We start from the raw sequence: 20,706 nt of genomic DNA, 5'->3' as shown, positions 1-20,706 counted from the left end.
TTGAAAAAATTTTCTCTTTCTTGAAAGAATCAGCACTGTCCCTGATTTACATAGTGGATTATTTATGACAACACTATAATCTTCTTTTAAAGGAGAATGAATTACCTGAGAACAAAAAGTCCTTATAAAAAACCTAATCGTGAATTGTAATGGCCTTCATTTCTACTTCAGTAAACTAAAACAATGCTATGGGCCTACTTTGTAGTAAACAGCAAAAATTAACCAAATATTCTACATTTATAAAGTACTGAGGGGGAGTTGTTTTTGAGCCTGGTATAGTTAATTCCCCATTGCTGCGTAATCCTTCTAACACAACTAATAAAAGTAGTGTGTAAAATAAATTTTATATCATGCTTTTTAAAAATATGTGTTTTAGGAGGAGTGGATCAAGAAGATGTGGTACATATACACAGTGGAATATTACTCAGCCATTAAAAGGAACGAAATACCAGAATTTTTAGCAACATGGATGGACCTAGACATTATCATGCTAAGTAAAGTCAGCCAGACAGTGAGACACCAACATCAAATGCTATCACTGACTTGTGGAATTTGCAAAAAGGATACAATGAACTTCTTTGCAGAACAGATACTGACTCACAGACTTTGAAAAACTTAACGGTTTCCAGGAGTTCCCATCGTGGCACAATGGTTAACAAAACTGACTGGGAACCATGAGGTTACAGGTTCAATCCCTGGCCTTGCTCAGTGGGCAAAGGATCCGGCATTGCCGCAAGCTGTGGTGTAGGTCCACAGAGGTGGCTCGGATCCCGCGTTGCTGTGGCTCTGGCATAGGTTAGGGGCTACAGCTCCGATTAGACCCCTAGCCTGGGAACCTTCATATGCCGTGGGAGCGGCCATGGAAAAGGCAAAAAGACAAAAAAAAAAAGAAAAAGAAAAAAAAGAAATAAAAGAAGAACTTATGGTTTCCAAAGGAGACAGTTCAGGGGGTAGGGGGATGCACTGGGGTTGTGAGATGTATGAAATTGGATTGTGATGATCATTGTACAACTATAAATGTAATAAATTCATTGAGTGATTTAAAAAATAACCATGTGTTTTAAACTGCATTTAACTTCCATATATTAAAAACCAGTTTTCATGATGGCAAGTACCATAAAGAGTTTGTGAGTAATAAGAAATTGTTTGGGAATATACTCTTAACAATCATTGGGGATTCAAAATTCAGGAAATTCACCCTAAGGTTAATATACATGTCAAAAATGGGAGTTGAATGATATATTAGCAAATCCTACTTTCAATCACTAGACATTTCAGACATCTAGATGTAGTAATTTATTCATTTTCAGGAGCATTCCCTTCACCCTACTATGTAAACCTAGACAACTAAAAAATGAAGGCAGTCCTTGTTTGGCCCTGGATAACTAAAATATACTTTCAAAATCTGCTTATAATGAGCAAATGACTACCTAAGATTTAGAAAAGATCCACAGAGGGTCATCCTCAGCAAACATCCAAACTAAAGGCTTAACATGCAATTTCTAGACCCTGCAATGGTAAAAACTGCATACAAGAGGATGAAAGATTATTGAAGGAGGTCTTTGCGGGGTGGGAGGAAGAAGAGTGGGGGAGGTGGGTTATTGGTAGATTATCTGATGTGTTTGATCACTTCCCCCAAATAATATTGATAAGATAGATGCCTGGAAGTTCTGATGATGTATTTAGCTAGATACACAGATAATTAGGTAAAAGGGAAAATAAAACAATTATGAACTCTGGGAAAATCAAAAAGCTATATGAAATGAAAGGAAAGGTAGTTTCTCAGATAGATAACATAAAATTAAGCACAAGAAAATAAGGTAATTATTAACTCTAGGACAAACAAAAAAGTTGTACAAGAAAGGTTATTATAGGATACTACTTGCTTTTGCTCTAAATAATGTTTACACAGTCATCATAATATAAATAGTTTTGATTAGGGTATCCAAAAATTGTGATTTGACTATTTTGGAGAAATGGTAGGAGAGAGAAGGGATATCTGAAGTAACAAAGTTAAAACTTTGGCTACCATTACAGGAAGTCAATATATAATTGATATAATAATACAGTTCCATTGTATTACTGATTAAAACTTTAGGGCATTGTAAATTGATATAAACTGATCAATTAAGAAGGCAAACTATTAAACAACATAGAGTTCCATGACAGCAGAAAACTTCTAAGGGAATTAAAAGTGGTTGATTCCGGAGAGCAAAACTAAGAAGTGGGGAAGAATGGGGAAAGGAGCTACCATTTTTGTTTAAAACATTTTAACACAACGATTTCTTCAACTATTTTATTATTATAAGAAAAAATAAAATAAAAGTGACTTAAATATACTCAAAATTTTTATTTATTCTTTTTATTTTATTTTATTTTTTGTCTTTTTGCCTTTTCTAGGGCTGCGCCCACGGCATATGGAGGTTCCCAGGCTAGGGGTTGAATCAGAGCTGTAGTCACCAGCCTACGCCAGAGCCACAGCAACGTGGGATCCGAGCCATGTCTGCGACCTACACCACAGCTCAAGGCAATGCCAGATCCTTAACCCACTGAGCAAGGCCAGGGATCAAACCCACAACCTCATGGTTCCTAGTCGGATTCATTAACCACTGAGCCACGACGGGAACTCCTCAAAATTTTTAAATTAAATTAATTTAAAAATAAAAATCTGAAATATTAAAATGAAATTCCCAACTGGTTATATCTTTGGGCATCAGAGGCAGGTCCAGATTTCACAAAACTTGAAATTTATATAGTCTTGGAGCAGGGTGGGGGATTCTTCTTTTAAAAAAAGAATACAAAATTATAAGTAGAAAATAGATACAAACGTGAGTTTTTCTTTAGAATATGAAAAAAGATCACAAGAGATGAACAGAGCCTTGGAAAATCAGGTCCATCTCTTACATTATCCCTCATTTACTAGAAATGCTTATAAAGAAATGTTTCCTGAATACAACCTATCTTCCTTTCCCCACTCAAGGTTCATACAAAAGGGGACTTGAAACTTCAGCTTCACTGGTTTCACAGTAAATCTGTTTCTGGGTGCTCCAAGATAAAGCATAACACATTTGAGTCTGCATATACACAGAAATGAGCTCAACTACAATCACTCTGATCCTCTGGGGAAAGCAGCCCAATAGGAAAGAAAACACAGAAGACTAGAACTTGGGCTTCAGTCCAAGCTTACCATCTTGCGCAGGTCATCTAAGAGACCCAGTTCCTGCAGCTATGAAATAAGGAATTGAAGATGATCACTATATTAACTTCTAGCTCTAACATTGCTTTTTGTGAATAACTGCTCTAAAATTAAAAATAAATGTAAGAATAAGCTGTTCTGTTGACCTTAGAGTGGACCCTGGGTAGAATTTACGAAACAATAACAAAAAGAAAACTTTTATTTCTTTAATTTCTTCACAATACCAATTCTGAAATCAAAAAAACAAAAAAAAAACAAAAAACAGACAAACAAACAAACAAACAAACAAAAAAAAAACAGCCAAAAAACTCTGTGGTCTTATAACATTACAAGTAAAAGTGAACTTAGTAGGCCCTCGAATTAATTTCATTACAGTGTTTCTGGGTGGTACTACATCAGAACCTTTAACACAAGCCATCTTTCTCATCTTTTGAATTCCTGCAGAGCCTTGCCCACAGGACAAGCTTAGTAAATCAATTTTGTGGGAATCAAATGAAGGGTGCTCAATGTTTTTAAATGGCTAAGAATGACATTAATATAAGTTACCTACAAATGCTGAACCGGCCAAACGTGCTCATCACAAACATCCCTATTGACCCTTGACAGTTCAGGGATCATAACCCATACCCTACATCCAGACTGCTTTGAAACTCCTGAGCTCGTGAACTCCCTAGTTGAACGACTCACTGTGCAAGCACAGTCAAGTAACCATCTGTTCAAGTCTTCACCTCAAAGTATTCGTCTTTCATGCCAGTTCTAATTTTCCAGTATTTCATAAACAAGTTATTATTCATGCTATTCCTGTCCTTCAAAAAATTCATCAGAGTGCATCTCAGTTTTCATATTTCTAGACCAGAGCCCAATCTATTTTCTCTGTTTCTGTGAAAGCCCCTCTTTTCCCATTATCCTTTTAGTAGGCTTTTTATGGATCTTCTTTCTTGTTTTGGCCAAAACACACACACCCCATAGTCAAAGTGTAAATGTTTTCGATTTTTCTCATTAGTGAAAAAAAAGAGAGAGTTCCCATCTTGGCTCAGTGGTTAACGAATCCGACTAGGAACCATGAGGTTGTGGGTTCGACCCCTGGCCTTGCTCAGTGGGTTAAGGATCCGGGGCTGCTGGGAGCTGTGGTGTAGGTTACAGACACGGCTCGGATCCCACGTTGCTGTGGCTGTGGTGTAGGCCAGCAGCTATAGCTCCGATTATACCACTAGCCTGGAAACCTCCATATGCTACAGGTGAGGCCTTCAAAAGACAAAAAGCACAAAAAAATAGAGAGAGAGAGAGAACACTTGTATTAGTTCTCATGCATCTTGCTGGTCTTGTTGGCACCCCAAGTATGTCTTACAGAGTGTAATAAGCACCCAATCTGGGCCAGATACTGCCCTCTCCATCTTATGTGTATTAATTCCTTTGGCGCTCCCATCATGGCAAGCAGAAATGAATCTGACCAGGAACCATGAGGTTGTGGGTTCAATCCCTGGCCTTCCTCAGTGGGTTAAGGATCCAGCGTTGCAGTGAGCTGTGGTGTAGGTCACAGACACGGCTCAGATCTGATGCTGTTGTGGCTGTGCCATAGGCCGGCAGTTGTAGCACTGATTGGACCCCTAGCCTGAGAACCTCCATATGCCATAGGTACAGCCCTAAAAAGCAAAAAAAAAAAAAAATTCCTTTAATATTCGTAACCAACCTATGAGGTAGATACTATTATTCTCATTTTAAAGTTGAAGCAAGGCAGCCAGAAATTATATACCCCGTCCTTTGTTATACAGCTACTAGGTGGTGGGATGTGAAGTCAGGTGGTCTGGTATCCTTTTACCAACTGACCTTCATTCTTCTATCCATCCCCTCAGACATAACACCTGTTCCCTAGAGTGCCCTGGAGGCCTAGCAGTCAAAGGATGTGGCATTGTCACTGCTGTGGCTCAGGTCACCGCTGTGTCATAGGTTCAATTCCTGGCCTGGGAATTTCTGTATGTCATGGGCACAGTCAAATAAATAAATAAATGTATTTATTATTAAAATAAAGTAAAAATTGTTCCCGTAGATTATTTCACTTAACTTCAGATTACCCAGGCTAGCTTAGTATCTTACATGGATTTACACAGTATCCTCTCCTTCAGCTCATTTCTGGAAAAAAAAAAAAAGACAGCCCCAGCTCCATTCCCAGGGTGCCTGCTGTTTACACTTCTCCACCCAGATAAATACCAGTTTGGTATAGGAGCTAAATCTGATGGGGAATGTGACTTGTAATTGCTGGAGGTGGATCACAGACTGTGGATTACCTCACCTCATCCCTGCCTCTCCTCTTATGCTATCTATCTGGAGTTTCCCCAGCCATAAAAATCTCCAGTTATTTGGCACTGGGTTTGTTGACAAGGCAATCAAGATTATGTCTCTGTTGCAGATAACCAGAAAGTCCAGCATTAGAAACTAGCAGAGGCCATTTTGTCCTTTGATGTAAGCTTATGTCTAATGCTAGTTGTTTTTTTTTCCCCCCACAAACGCCAAGTTCCTAAAGACCCACCCTATAAAGCCAATACAATTATCACAAGCAAGAAAAGGGTGGAAAGCTGGAATGTCCTAAACAATCAACAATAAGTGCATGGCTGTAAATAGCTTTCAATGACATCAAGGTCTACATTAAATTAAGCAACTGGAAAACATTCCACCCTTTGCTTAACTACCAGTATATAAGTTTACGACTCTATGTTGCAGCTACTGTTGGAAACACCTAAGTAGTAGTTTAGGCAAGGTCTCTTAGCCATAAGGAACAGAAATCCTTATCTAAAAAAAGGAGAGGGGGTAAGTAATGAACTCCTTTAGCCTTTGCTTGCCTGGAGAACTCTTTATCTCAGGCAGTAGAGGTGAGCATTGATGTAAAATCTAGGAAGGCATTTTGTGGATATCAACAGGCAGGAAATGAAGTAGCAAAGGGCCTGTTGGGCTCTGGAGCTGAGAAGCCACCAGGAACCAAAGCCACATGCTTCATCATTCTCTTACTGAGTCCCTGTGGTCTCTTAACTCAACTGCTTGTCCAAATGCATCCTCTTGTCTGCTAACTAGCTTTCCCTGCTTATTAATGGGTTCTGCTCTCTTACAATCTTGGCTTGCCTAGGTAGCATGAATTAACTCTGGTCTGCATCCAACACCACCTTAAGAGTCTGCCACCCATCAATGACTGACAATGGTCTCTATGTCTATTAGCCCAAATTTTTAAGCAAGATAACCTAGTTGGTCACTGACCAATGGCAGACTGACAAAGTCATTTTCAAGTGTTCATCACTTGTCCAATCATCTGTGGTGTGGGTTGAATGGTATGAACTTGGCCACCCAAGTCCAAGCTTTTGGGTAAGGGGGATCACCAAAAGAAGAAGGTATGAACAGAGAAGGGAACCCCAAACTAATTCTATCACACTGTTAAACTAGAATTGCTATTAAGTAAATAACCATCAGAAGGGACTTGATACTTAATGAAGTTTTACAGCCAGCTCACGGATTAAGAATCACTTGGTGTTGCCAAACTTCACTGATGTCATTCAATCTGAGAGTTCATTGGGATAGAAAAGAGAATTACTTGGCAGGAAATATTGACTTGTGGATAGAATGATAAGACTTCCAGCTGGACTACAGAACAGCACTTTCAAGTCAATATGCTCCCAATCAGCTCATGTAGGCTCAAGAGGGTCATATCACTTGCTGTGGCTCTTAAGATTAAACAAGTCTAAAAGTCATGGAGGTAAATGATCAGTGTTTCTTTCAATGTTTGCATCAACAGTGCTAAGGATTCACAGAGGAATGAGCTTATTTGTCCTTCTCCTCTTAGCTCCTCCCCTCCCTATCCCACCTTCTTCTCTTACTCTGAGGCTACCCCAATCCAATAAAGGCAAGTCTGGAAGGTATAACGCTCTTAGGAGGCACAAAGGTCCTGGCGGCCATGCAAGATCTGGCATATTTTTACCCAGAAAAGTCAGAGGCTGACCATCCAGTGGAGAATCTGAACTCCAGTCAAAAGGAAAGCAAAGGTCATCACCAGAGAAACTATGTAAAACATTAGAAATGAGGGCTGAGGCAAGGTGGTAAATAGGAAAATGAGTCAGCCCAGGTCAGAAGCTGGAGGATCTGTGGATAGAAAAATACAGAGTGTGAAATAGGTCAAGACAAGCAGCTCTGAAGTGAGTTCATAAATGTCAGGGTGCTGCTGGAAGCCCACTTCTACATGGGGCCTGCCATGTCAAAGTAACCATGTAGAACAGGACACCCCCCGCTGCCCAGGCCACCTGTGTTCCCTGAACAACTGGACAAGGCAAGGCCTGAAGGGTTTGCCTGATGTGCTTGCTCCATGAAAGGCTAGTGTGCCCATGAGTACCCTGTGATGGTTCTCAGCTTAGCTGCCAGAGCTGGTTTCCATGTCATTAGGAATCTCGCCTTCCTGTTTCTAAGAGGATGAGATGGGGAATCACTCCATCACAAGGGGTCATGGATGGAAGGAACCAGAAGCAGGGTATGGGAGTCTCTATTCCTTCAATTTGGGAAAGGGCCAGGACCTCGGCTCTAGTTGGTGATGCAGTCAGAAGAGTGCAGTTGAGCTCGAAGAGGAGCTAGAGCAACTTCATAACTTTGGTTTCTAAAAGGGTGACAGGTGAAAGGGGGCTCTAATTTTTCCATTTGGGGGAAAATACTATTTGAAGATGGCCAGCAGTTGCTCTTTTCTTGTGGCAGGGAGAGCAAGTCCACTTGATTCAGATTCTGAGCATGTCGATGGAATGGCTCTTCTGTCACATCACTACCACTTCTTTTCTGGAAACAAGGCTGGGGTTCCAGCTCTGCAGCTGGAAGGAGCCAGCACCTCTGTCTCACCTACTCCCAGAAAAACAAAGCAAAACAACCAGGAAGTTGTTGGAAATGAGGTGAGCAAGTTTTTACACAGAGTATTTTTTCTGGTCACAGGGGACACTGGACCACGCCCACCCCCTACCCCCATTCCCTGGGGAAATATATCTTATGCGTTACTTTTACAGCAACAAAGTCTCCTGGTAGGCAAGATTGCTGGTTTACTGGAAAGCAACAGTTATGAAAATAATTTGCATGGTTTTTCCTCACTCTCTTTGAAAGTTTATCTGTACTATGTAGAGACAAGTTGGGTCAAAGGAGGTCATGATGGGGTCAGAAGTCAAGAAGGCCATGAGCTGTTTAAATGCTCTAACCTGGGCCAGAGTTCAGGTAAGCCTCACCCTTTATAGGAGGTCAGCTGGAAGATGAGTCAAGTTAGAGCAATTTGGTAATATCAAAATCTAAAGAACCTAAAGGTATGCCCACAGGGCTGCTTCTCGAGAACTTTAAATACTTCTCCTGACATCATCTAAACTTCCCATTGAGGAGATGACCTCAGAACTCTGTCTCTGGGACCTTCATGCCTACGTTTTTTGGGCCCATGTGGAGACTGTGGTGCTGTGGTCACTACAGGCCCATACCCAGCAAGTGTTCATTTAAAATCAGGTCAGAGGAGTATATCTGACAGGTCTCAAAGAAGATAAATGATTACCACTCACACCTAGTTCATGAGGGCACAGAGGCCATCAGCTGGGGCTGAAACAGTAGAGATATGGCACGGCCTGGAAGGTAGGTAGTGTCCAGCCTCACACGGCCTATCATAGGAGTGAACCAAAGCTGCAGGCTCTGACCATGACAACTTCCGCTTTCCAGAGACAAGGGCCCTTGAATTTGTGGGCACTGCCACATTCCTCAGCTGCTCTGAGGACAGCTCCCCTGCCTTTGGCCATGATGGCACTATCTAGAGAGCCCGGATCAGAGAGGATGCCAGCTGAGCATCCACCCCACCCACACAGGCGAGACCTCTCCAAGATGCCCAAACATGGAAACTGGAAAGGGAAGCTATTTCCTTGCACGGACAAGAATTTTCCCAGCGATAGAAATGAGCCCAGGGGCCAAGCTGCACTGGCATTAAAAGTAACTGTACACAGTTTCTCCATCACCCAGAGCTGTGCACCCACCTGCTGCAGGGCTGAGCAGATCTAACAAGGTTTGTGCTGCCCCCACAGCTTCAGGACCAGGTATCGCTATTAACGACACCACCAGGGCCCCTCCTGTCACCCATGGGCACACAGACCCCTCTTGCCTCCCATCTGGGACCTCCCTATTGTGGCTGAGCTGTAAGTTGCTAATGATGTGTGAGATGGTCAGATGGCCACTCCCAGGCTTGTGCAAATCAGTCCAGCCCTTGCAGCAGACTTTGCCCAAGAGGGGAGAAGGGCCAGTGAATAAAATCCTTGAGTCCCTCCCCCTAGAAAGACTGCCCTGAGCTATAGTCATCCATAGGGATTCTCTCTGAAGGTGTCCCCCAAGATGAACAACCAGCTGCACTTGCTGGCACGGAGTGGTCAGCTTTCCTTCTTTCTCATATGTACTCCCCCTCTTCTTTGTCTCACTCCCCTTTTCCCCCTCACATCTGCCTCTCCAATGTTGCTTTAGGTCATTAAGTGGTAGCATGTAAGTTTTGCCTCAGGCTCTGCTGTTCCAGACCAAGACAACACAATTAGAAACTGCCTCCAGGTCCAGGCAGGTTCTGGAAGTGGCAGCTCAAGCTGCAGAGGGTGGGCCTGGAACACTGGGCCAGAGCTCCACCCCAGGCTCTGTAAACTGGTGAAAGGCTTGCAGAGCAGAGACACCGCAGAGCCATGGCCAACACTGTCGAGGTCGTAGGAGGCAAAGCACTGCTTCAGGATCCTTGGAGCTCGTGACTTAACTGCTGTTTCCTGCTACCACTGCTGGACAGGAGCAGGAGAGCAATGCCCAAGGGGCAGGCTCAAAGGAAGAAACCCCTTGAGTCCTGGGAGGACATTTGCCCAGGGCAGCAGGAGGTAGCAGAGCTGGAGGGAGAATGAGAATCAGAGCCAAAGGGAGACTGCCAAGGTCATAGCTTAGGTTTGTGTGTCAAGATAAATAGAAAAAAAAAAAAAAAAACCACAAAGTGTAAAAGAGGCCACTAAGTCCCATGCACTGCAAAGGCAGGAGAGGCCTGCCTTCAATCTGGGCTTGATTCAGAGTTCAAGACCAGACCTGAGCTCTGGAGAGAGTTAAGCAGGGGCAGACCCTACCCTGCCAGCAGCCACCAAGGGGTCAAAATGAGAGACTGGAAGAACCATGCAAATATATGACATTCCTCCACATCTTAAATGTGTCTCCAGCATCCTTTCTCTAGGTTGTTTGCCCACAGCCATTGATATCCTACTTGATAAAGTGCCAAGGTAAGCGTCCCTTAGGCTATATGCTATTTTTTTGGGGGGGGAGGGACCAGAAGCTCCCAACTGAGAGGAAAAACCCCCTTAACAACAGCATAGAGTAGGAGAGGGAGCCTGACATTTCTTTCTCTTTTTAAATTTTTTTTAATTGAAGAATAGTTGATTTATAGTGTTGTGCCAATTTCTGCTGTGCAGCAAAGTGACCCAGTCACACACACAAACACACACACACACACACACACACACACACACATTCTTTTTCTCATACTATCTTCCAACATGTTCTATCCCAGGAGATTGGATATAGTTCCCTGTGCTGTACACTAGGACCTGAACCTAATGTTTCTGAGTTTAAACCCCTGCTCTCACTCCCTGCTGCTCCATTTCATACTGGGAAGGTTACCTGATCTCTCAAAGCCTTAAATGTCTAAACTGTAAAAGTGAAACACTAATATATTACTCGCTGACTCCTGTCTGGTGGTGAGGAGTACTAACAGCTAATGATCTGCTATGAGCGCTCAAGACGTATGAGGCTGCTGGCACTGCCCCTGAGCAGAGGAGGTAGGATTTTAATCGATGTCAGAATAGGTAGGAAGACAAACCTTCAATCTGAGAAGCTGAAAGCAGTCATGGCTAGATGACCGTGCTTGAGAAGTGATCAACCTAAATCTGCATGTCCCACGTTCCAATGGCCCCTGGAGGGCCTCTCTGTGACACCAGGAAGAAAGCTATGCAAGGTACATCACAACTGGCAATTTGCAATGAAGGAACTGTCTTGTATACACTAATGGATTCATGTGGGGCTACAGCAGCTTTCTGCTCCCCAGGAGAGAGCACACATGAGGGAAAGGTTGGAACGTCATCCTGGCAAGAAGCTTACACTTCAGGGCACACACTCTAAGTCTTCAATACCAGATAGTACCATCATAACCCAGAAAGTTCCAGAAAGGGGCTAATTCCAAGATATTTTTACCTTTGCTCAAAATAATTCTTCCCTTGTTGGACTATACAATTTTTCTTTTTATTTTTTATTTTTTAAAATTTTTGGCCACACCCATAGCATATGGAAGTTCCCAGGCCAAGGACTGAATCCGAGCCACAGCTTCAACCTATGCCACAGCTGAGGCAACACCAGATCCTTAACCCACTGTGCCACAGAGGGAATACCAACTATACAATTTTTAAAGCCCCTTGGTCTTGGAGTTCCTGTCGTGGCGCAGTGGTTAACGAATCCGACTAGGAACCATGAGGTTGCAGGTTCAGTCCCTGCCCTTGCTCAGTGGGTTGATGATCCGGCGTTGCCGTGAGATGAGGTGCAGGTTGCAGATGCGGCTCGGATCCCGCGTTGCTGTGGCTCTGGTGTAGGCTGGTGGCTACAGCTCCGATTAGACCCCTAGCCTGGGAATCTCCACATGCCGCGGAAGTGGCCCAAGAAATAGCAAAAAGACAAAAAAAAAAAAAAGCCCCTTGGTCTTAAGTGAAGGAATGAAGCTATATGGTCTCATGGGTAAGGCAATCTTACTAGTCTTGGTACTCTGGCTAACTGAGGGTTGCTCCGTCTCTTAGAAATTGAACTAATGCCTTTTTAGTAATGCTTTTTTAAATGAATTTGCTCCCATGTGCACATTTATGAGCTCTTTGGGATGGCATAAAAGGAACTTCCCAGACTTTAAAATTTGTAATGCAGGCACTATTTTTTTTTTTTAGGGCCGCACCCTGGTATATGGAAGTCCCCAGGCTAGGAGCTAAATCATAGCTATAGCTGTTGACCTACATCACAGCCACAGCAACGCGGAATCCGAGCAGCATCTGCGACCTACACCACAGCTCATGGCACCATTGGATCCTAAACCCACTGAGGGAGGCCAGGGATCAAACCTGCATCCTCATAGATACTAGTCAGGTTCTTAACCCTCTGAGCCACAACAGGAACTTCCCGATTTTAAAACAAAGTTGTACATATCTGGAAAAAAAAAAAAAAAAGTCTACAGACTCAGGATGAGATTTTGGGAAGCACAGGGATATAGGTGGAACAGCCTTCTCCCTTGCTTCATGGGCACACACAGGACATTCTTCTCTTTCACCAATGTCTCCTCCTTGCTCTGCTCCCTTCCCTAGGGCATCCAAAGACCCCATGCTGCCTTTCCACCTGAGCACACATGCCTCAGAAAGCATACTCAATTCCAAGCCTTTTCAATGCCCCATGGCCCTCATATCAAAACTTACCTGAGATAGGTTTCCTCATTATTCTCCCTCAGACAAAGCAATCTAGGTCCATGTATAACACTTCTAAGCTTGAATTTTTACAGGAGCCTCTTCAAATCAGAATGACTTAGTCCAAAGAGATGATTCCAAGAATGGGAATCCAGGCCCCACAGCTGGATGGTAGAAAGATCATTGGGAGCTACCATTTTTAGCAGCCTCAGAGAAGCCACATAGTCAGGCCTTGTCTAGCTCAACAAACCATCGGTCCTGTCAAATCTCATCAGATCTGATTTTCCTCTTGGGTGTAAATCTAGCGCCAGAGAGTTAACTCCACATTTAACTTGCTAATTAAGGAGAGCTTTTTCTAGTCACAAACGGGTGACCTGTAGCTTTTCCCAGGGTTGGACAAGTGTCCCTGAAGCTTTACCCTGTCTAGACATGTATCTGAAACATCCGATTACCCTCTGTACCTTCTGTATGGCACACAAAGCCCGACATCATTACATAAACATGAACCTCCCCATTAATATTGCTGCTCAGTGAACTGTCCTTTTACATTTGCCAATCTGAAAGTGAAACTGCACTACCACTGAGAATAAGGACGACATACTGTGGACAATAATGTCTACATTTTGCTATGACCCCAATGGTGGGAGTTAAATTCTCTAGAAATTAAACAAAAAAAAAAAAAAAAATCCCTGCAGTGAACTGGACCCAAATTCATAAGGATCTAAATAGGTTGATGCATATCTTCTTCAATGATGGATTTCATTTTCTCTTCCATGTAAAGCAAGAGGCTATATGAGAAGGATAACTCTGTCCACCTCCCTCCCTGGGGTCTGGGTCCTACATTAGGCAGGTGACCAGATAGCCCTAGTCATTAGCTGCCCTGAGGCTGGGGTGCAGAGATGGGGTATGGGTAGGGTTTATCGTCGAGGGCTGTCTATGCTGACATACATCATTCATTCCATTCTCCCAACTACCCAACGAGTGGAACTGGGAACTTACTTTCCACATTGAACAGAAAAGGCAACTAAGGCTCAGAGGGAGTTCCCACCATGATGCAGTGAGATAAGAATCCAACTGCAGTGGCTTGGGTCACTGCAGAGGTACAGATTCAATCTCTGGCCTGGCGCAGTGGGTTAAATGATCCCACATTGCCGCAGCTGGGGTTTAGGTCACAGCTGGGGCTCAGATTTAGTCTCTGGACCAGGAACCTCCATGTGCTGTGGGTATGGCCATAAATTTTTTCTTTTTTCTTTTTTTTTTTTAGCGCCACACGTGCAGCATATGGAAGTTCCCAGGCTAGGGGTTGAATCAGAGCTTCAGGTGCAGGTCAACTCCACAGCCATAGCAACACCAGATCCAAGCCATGTCTGTGTCCTACACCACAGCTCATGGCAATGCCGGATCCTTAACCCACTGAGCAAGACTGGAGATCAAACCCACATCCTCATAGATATAGTTGGGTTTGTTACCACTGAGCCACGATGGGAATGCCTGTGAATTTTTTTAAAATAAAAAATAAAATTTAATAATTAAAAAAAGAAACTAAGGCTCAGAAAAATTAAATCTTGGTCCAAGGCTTGGAAATAATTTTTTAAAATGAAGCCAGAATGTAAAGCCAGAGCTCAGCAGAATTGGCTAAGGTCCATTTTTTAGGGGGACCATTACCATGACATGCCCCCTCCACACTCTTGTTTTACAACTGAAAATGTTATACAGTGGAACAGCCTAATAGAGATCCTTCCACATGAAGAAGAAGTATGAAAATGAAGCCCCTTCTAGTAGGTGACAACTGCCCCCTGCTTGCCCCAAATCTGGAGTGCCACATTACATAAGCATAGTACCCCTGTGTCTGCCTTCCCTGATAGACATTAAGCTTCTCAAGGCTGGGGCCAGGTCCTACTCATTTCTGTTCCCAGGTCAACAACCCAAGACATACACAAGGCAAAGTTTTGCTGGCTCCATGAAACCCTCTTTGGGTACTTACTCTTCCATCTGTGACAGTGGCACCACACTCTATAAATTAAACTCAGTGGCTTTAGTCTGTCCCCTTCCTAGCCAATGGTCCCAGGACAGAGCCTGCCCTTCTTCTGTCCCGTATGTCCCATTCCCTCTGGACAGCACTCTTCCCATAAGGCTTTGGAAAGTAGTGGTTTAATGAAACTTTGCATTCCACTTGGGAAGACCACATAACAACGCTTTACCTACTAAAGAGTGCCCAAATATTTCAGGTCTCAGCAAAGGAAGACAGACAAACAAATGGTCTAAAGACAGAGGATACTCCTGGCATTCTCCATACCACCCTCCATAGGCAATAACTTAACCCACTTGTGGGCTCATGATGATAACAAAAATTACTCCCTCACCCCCACCAACTTCATGCTCACTGACCAAGGAAAAATTCTTCAGGTTCAGAAAAATTCCCAGGTACCATAAAAAACCTATATCCTAGGCCTATCACTGTGATATTCATTACGAGTCTGACATAGAGATTTAATTTGGTCTGATATGAAAATAGCACTGAGTAATAATCACGGTCTTTGACTGTGGTTAAGTTTAATTACAGAAATCCACTTGTGTCCTTATATAGAAAGAAAGCCTCACAAGCACGGCAGAAAACCATCATGAATATTTATAGGGAAAAAGCCTTCTCAAAAGGTTCTTTATTAGCAAATAAATACGTCAAATAAACAAAGCAAAATAGTGTCCCCACCTTTCATAGGATATATTTTCTAATCATGTCATATTAACCTTCTCTCTTTTGATTTCCAGTGATGGGCTAGAACAAGCTCCAGCCTCTGCTCTGGGTGGGGGTGCTGAGTGACTTATTTAAATGGAATAGGGAAGGTATCAAGTCTAACAGGTACAATCCACGTTCCACGTTCAACGACGTGGTGTTGGAAACATCACCTAATTGAATACGTTAACATATCCTGACTGAAGAAATAGAAAAAGAAAAAAAAGCAGAAAAAGCTTTAAGTCTTTGTACTTTCTGAATTTATGATATAGAAAGCACTATCTCTGTAAGTCATACAAAATAATGAACAGCCTTTATCTCCTTTTAATCAAATTTCAAATTAATGTTTTAACTTCAGGTATGCAGAGTAAAAACACAATTTCCCCTAAAGCAGTCAGTAACAATTAATTTTAAGGATGACAGGCTAAAATACAAAATATATAAAAATGGAGATAGGGAAGTAGATGCAGGTAAGTGCTTCCATTTGTTGGAGGTCAATTTCCTTACTATATTTACCTTTTTTTCTTTTTTTTTTGTCTTTTGTCCTTTTACGGCTGCACCCACGGCATATGGAGGGTCCCAGGCTACGGATCCAATCAGAGCTACAGCTGCTAGCCTACACCACAGCCACAGCAACGTCAGATCCAAGCTGCGTCTATGACCTATACCACAGTCCATGGCAATGCCGGATCCTTAACCCACTGAGAAAGGCCAGGGATGGAACCTGCAACCTCATGATTCCTAGTCAGATTCACTTCCGCTGTGCCACAACGGAAACTCCTAATTATCATATTGTAATCTCCAAAGTCTTCCTCACATAGACCCTCGTTGTAAAAGGCCAAAACAATCGATTAACTAATAATAAATCTAGTTTTTTAATTATTAAAATGAATTATTTAACTGAATTCACTAGTTCATTAACCCAGTGACATTTTCATGAGTAACTTGTTAAAATTAATTCTGTACTTATAAATTATGAGTCTATCACTCCACAGTATGATGACTGTTTTATAACTAACTTTACCATATTAAAACTAGTAACACCTAACTTTGAAGCCAGTAGAAATGAAAATCTTTAGATGTAGTTAATCACTTTAATAAATACATGAAATTGAAGATTCATTAGGGAATTTTAAAATTCTGTTTCAAAAGTGAAACCACGACATATTATTAATCTAATTTATTTCAAATACATTTCACATTTAAGAACTAAATATTAAAAGATTAGCTGCCAGCTGCATCATCTTTATGGAAGCTGAAACACTACAGTTTGTTTCCACACATACTGTATGAAAGGTGAAAAAACTGCAACAGCAGAGTAGACCATTAACATTCCTAAAAGGTCTATCCTGAGACTCTCTCAACCCCCAAATTTGCAAATACAGAAATACATGTATGGGCTCCCAACTTCCCCCTCAGATCATTCACAAGCTCCACCACCCCATCTACCAGAATCTACAGCACATGCCTTGCTGCCCCTCATCGCTGAATGAACTCTCCATGCTCCTCTCTATTGCCTTTGAAATGTAACATGTTTATTTATTTTATTTTATTTTATTTTATTTTATTTTATTTTATTTTATTTTATTTATTTTGTCTTTTCTAGGGCCGCACCTGCGGCATATGGAGGTTCCCAGGCTAGGGGTCTAATCAGAGCTGTAGTCACCGGCCTACACCAGAGCCACAGCAATGTGGGATCTGAGCCACATCTGTGACCTATACCACAGTTCATGGCAATGCCGGATCCTTAACCCACTGAGCCAGGCCAGGGATCGAATGCGCAACCTCATGGTTCCTAGTCAGGTTCGTTAACCGCTGCGCCACAATGGGAACTCCCTTAACATATTTAAAACCAAGTTCCTGCTCTCATCCTTAATCCTGCCCCTCCCACAGTCTTCATCTCTCTCTTTTATTCTCTGGTAAAATTTGATATCCTACTTTATGAGTGATATTTGTACTATTTGGAATCTTTGCTCAAATTATCTGATAAGTCAATTTTTCTTACTTCTGTTGTCGTAGTAGTATCATAAACTAATATGCTTCTTTTAGACATTGTGGTGTTTTTACATTTTTTTTAATTTAAATAGCTCTAAGAAGAATGTGTGTTTTCTCTAATCTTAACAGACATCCTCAAGAGATCTGACACCCATGATACATCCCCTCTGACAAGCTCATCTCCCTAAGTGTTTGGATCCCTTGCTCCTACAGTCTATAAAGGAATTTCTAGCATCTCAGTGGAGCTCAAGTCCAAGTTTTCATCAACTAATCAAAGAAACAATTAGAATCAATGCCACCTATTCAGGTCAATATTGAATCCAGAACTTCCAATTAAGGAATAAATCCAACCCATCTAAAATTGTATTTTTCTTCCTTGGACATAAAATCTTCAAAACCAAAATCTCACATATTTCCTGGATTTTTTTTCAATATTAATTGGCAAGGTCTTACAATTTTTTAGCACCATAAGCCATCTCCTTCTAGCTTTGACTTTGTCATTGGCATTGTGAAATATGCTGGGATCTAAGTTTAGTTGTCGATCTGGGAACAGGGCATAGGCATATAGGGACAACTGACTTTCTAATGCAACTCCTTCAGGTGACAGAAAACTCAATGCAAAGAGGAATGGCCTCATCGGAGAGGAGCACAGGTGGCACTTCAGCTGGCAAGGGTAGCTTGATGCCTCTAAGGAAGCAAGGTACCCCAAGTTCACCAAATCCTTGTGTATCCCTTCTTCTAATTCTCAGGGCCCCACCCTTTCTCTCTAAACACCCCAACTTTAACATAAGGGACCTAGCTGTGAATTCAACTGACACTCTAATTTGGCAAGCCGCATGACTGCATTTGGCTTTTGACCTTTTCAATGCTGAATTGCAAGAGATAAGAGATTCTTTTAGCTCAGTCATAGCAAGTCCCTCATTTTTAATCCATGCTTAGAGAAAAAACCATTTAGGAATTTGAGCTCAAATTCTCTTTCTCTGAGCTGTGCAGCACTGTTAGAAGCAGCTACCGTACCACCCCAGTCCCTCAAATTCTCTTTCTCTGAGCTGTGCAGCACTGTTAGAAGCAGCTACCGGGGAGTTCCCGTCGTGGTGCAGTGGTTAACGAATCCGACTAGGAACCATGAGGTTGCGGGTTCGGTCCCTGCCCTTGCTCAGTGGGTTAACGATCCGGCGTTGCCGTGAGCTGTGGTGTAGGTTGCAGACGCGGCTCGGATCCCGCGTTGCTGTGGCTCTGGCGTAGGCCGGTGGCTACAGCTCCGATTAGACCCCTAGCCTGGGAACCTCCATATGCCGCGGGAGCGGCCCAAGAAATAGCTTAAAAAAAAAAAAAAAAAAAAAAAAAAAAGAAGCAGCTACCGTACCACCCCATCTCCTCACATAATTTTATGGAGGCTCCCACTTGGTACCCCAAAAATCTTCTTTCTTAAATGAGTACTTAATCCCAGAAGTTCACAGAGACTTTATCTGCTGACTTGCCTGTGAAGGTTGCAGTATGCCAGAGTCTCACCCCTTATGCAGCTAGATTTTTTAACTACCTTCAGCTCCAAATAAACCAGACGACCAATTCCAGTCCCTCCCCCACCCAAGTTCTCTGGGGTTCCATTTTTTGCAACCATTCCTGGTGTCAAGTTTCATACCAGTCAGGGTTCTTAGTTGCAAATAACAGAAATAGCAAAACTGAGACTGGCTGCTTTAGGCAGAAATGGAACTGACTGTAACAATGTTGGGTTTCAGTCTCTCATAATCGCTGAGAGAGCTAGGAAGGGTTTTGGAGAGCAATCAGGAACAACAGGAGGCTAACAACCACCACCAAAAATCATGCTACAGAGTGCAAGGCTGCTGTTTCCACTGGCCCACTCAGCCAGCTTGCTGAGCTACTGCCCAACATCACAGCACCAGTGCTGGAAACGCTGCCTGCTGCCTCAGTAAACTGCCATTCCTATTACCACTGCTGACAAGAAGTAGGTTCTCCACTCTCCCTGTCCCATCCAGCAGAGCAGAATGGGAATGCCTCATAGGCTAGGTCTGACATATGTCCTATGGAAAGGCCACTGGGAAACTGAGTAGTGGGACTCCAAGATGCTATGCTGAGGGGTCAGATCTGAATCCTAAGATTCCAAGAGGGGAACTTCCTCAAACAAGGAAAGAGGAATCAAGTGGTAGGTAGTGGGGGGAGGGGGGTGGTGAAAGGAAAGAAAGGAGAAGGGAAAGGGGAAAGGGAAGGGGAGGAGAGGAGAGGAGAAGCAAAGCGAAGCTCCCCTACAGGTATCACCTTTATACTATTGGGAAGCATCATTACAGCAAAAGAAGGAGATTTTTATGTGAGCCAAAGTCGGAAATTTTCAATGCTAAGGGGAAAACAGTTGCAAAAGTTTCATTTATTTGCGAGTGTTTGGCATTTATGGAGGAGAGGAATATTTTATAATGAAAGCTGGTAAAGAATACAAGTTCCCTTGAGTTTAACTATGCAAATTAGAGAATCTGGAAATAATACTCTCGATCCCTCCTCCTGTTTTTCAGTTCTCACTAAGCCTGATTCATAAAAGGTATTTAAAATATCTGCTAATATCTTCTCAAGAATGTTTGAAAATTCCACAAGCATTACGGGAGAACATTTGCTACCAATTTGAATGGAGACGAGCATCAAAGAAGAGAAAAATTCTTATAATAACTTGATTCCATAGTTCCCTTAAATGTGTGTGAAGCACATTATGGCAGAGTATGTTAAAGCAAACTGCCCTCCAAGAAGTACAAGTAAGAGGAGAAAAAAACAGAACATGACAGAGAGGAGGAAACGTGACTTGGCAAGGGGATTAGTGAGTACTTGGTGATTTTTGATATTCTGCCTTTGGTGAAGAGGAGGGCATTTTCTCTCCATATTAAGAAAATAGAAGACACAGAAGCTATAGAACTACACAGTAATCTCTCATTTTGAGGGGGGGGGGTTTCATCCCTCTTGCTATAAATCACCTGAGCATTAAGTACCTTTTCTGCTTGTTAGCATTTAGGTAGTCACACAGATTTTACTATGTGTGTCTTGATTAGAATATCTAGAAGGCAAGATACTTAATACAAATACAGGTGTTCCCTTGTGGCATAGCAGGTTAAGGATCTGGCATTGTCACCACTGTAGCTCAGGTCACTGCTGTGGTGCAGGTTTGATCCCTGGCCCGGGAACTTCCACATGCTGCCAGCATGGTCAAAAAAAAAGGTGATTAGATGGACCATAAGGACTGATAGGGAAAAAAACAGGGAAAAGGATACACCTAGAAAGAGACTAAGAGGGAAGTGACTATTCTG

At 42.5% G+C, this 20,706-nt stretch overlaps 1 protein-coding gene across 3 annotated transcripts in view; it reads right to left on the bottom strand.

Annotated features, from left to right (window-relative positions):
• Positions 1–20,706, bottom strand: part of FSIP1 (fibrous sheath interacting protein 1) — a 208,948-nt gene that overhangs the window by 21,644 nt on the left and 166,598 nt on the right. The window lies entirely within an intron of this gene.

The sequence above is a fragment of the Sus scrofa genome, chromosome 1 (assembly GCF_000003025.6).
Source record: "Sus scrofa isolate TJ Tabasco breed Duroc chromosome 1, Sscrofa11.1, whole genome shotgun sequence".
Lineage (NCBI taxonomy): Eukaryota > Metazoa > Chordata > Mammalia > Artiodactyla > Suidae > Sus > Sus scrofa.
The sequence above is the reverse complement of the archived record's forward strand: the minus strand, read 5'-3'. Positions and strand labels throughout refer to the sequence as shown.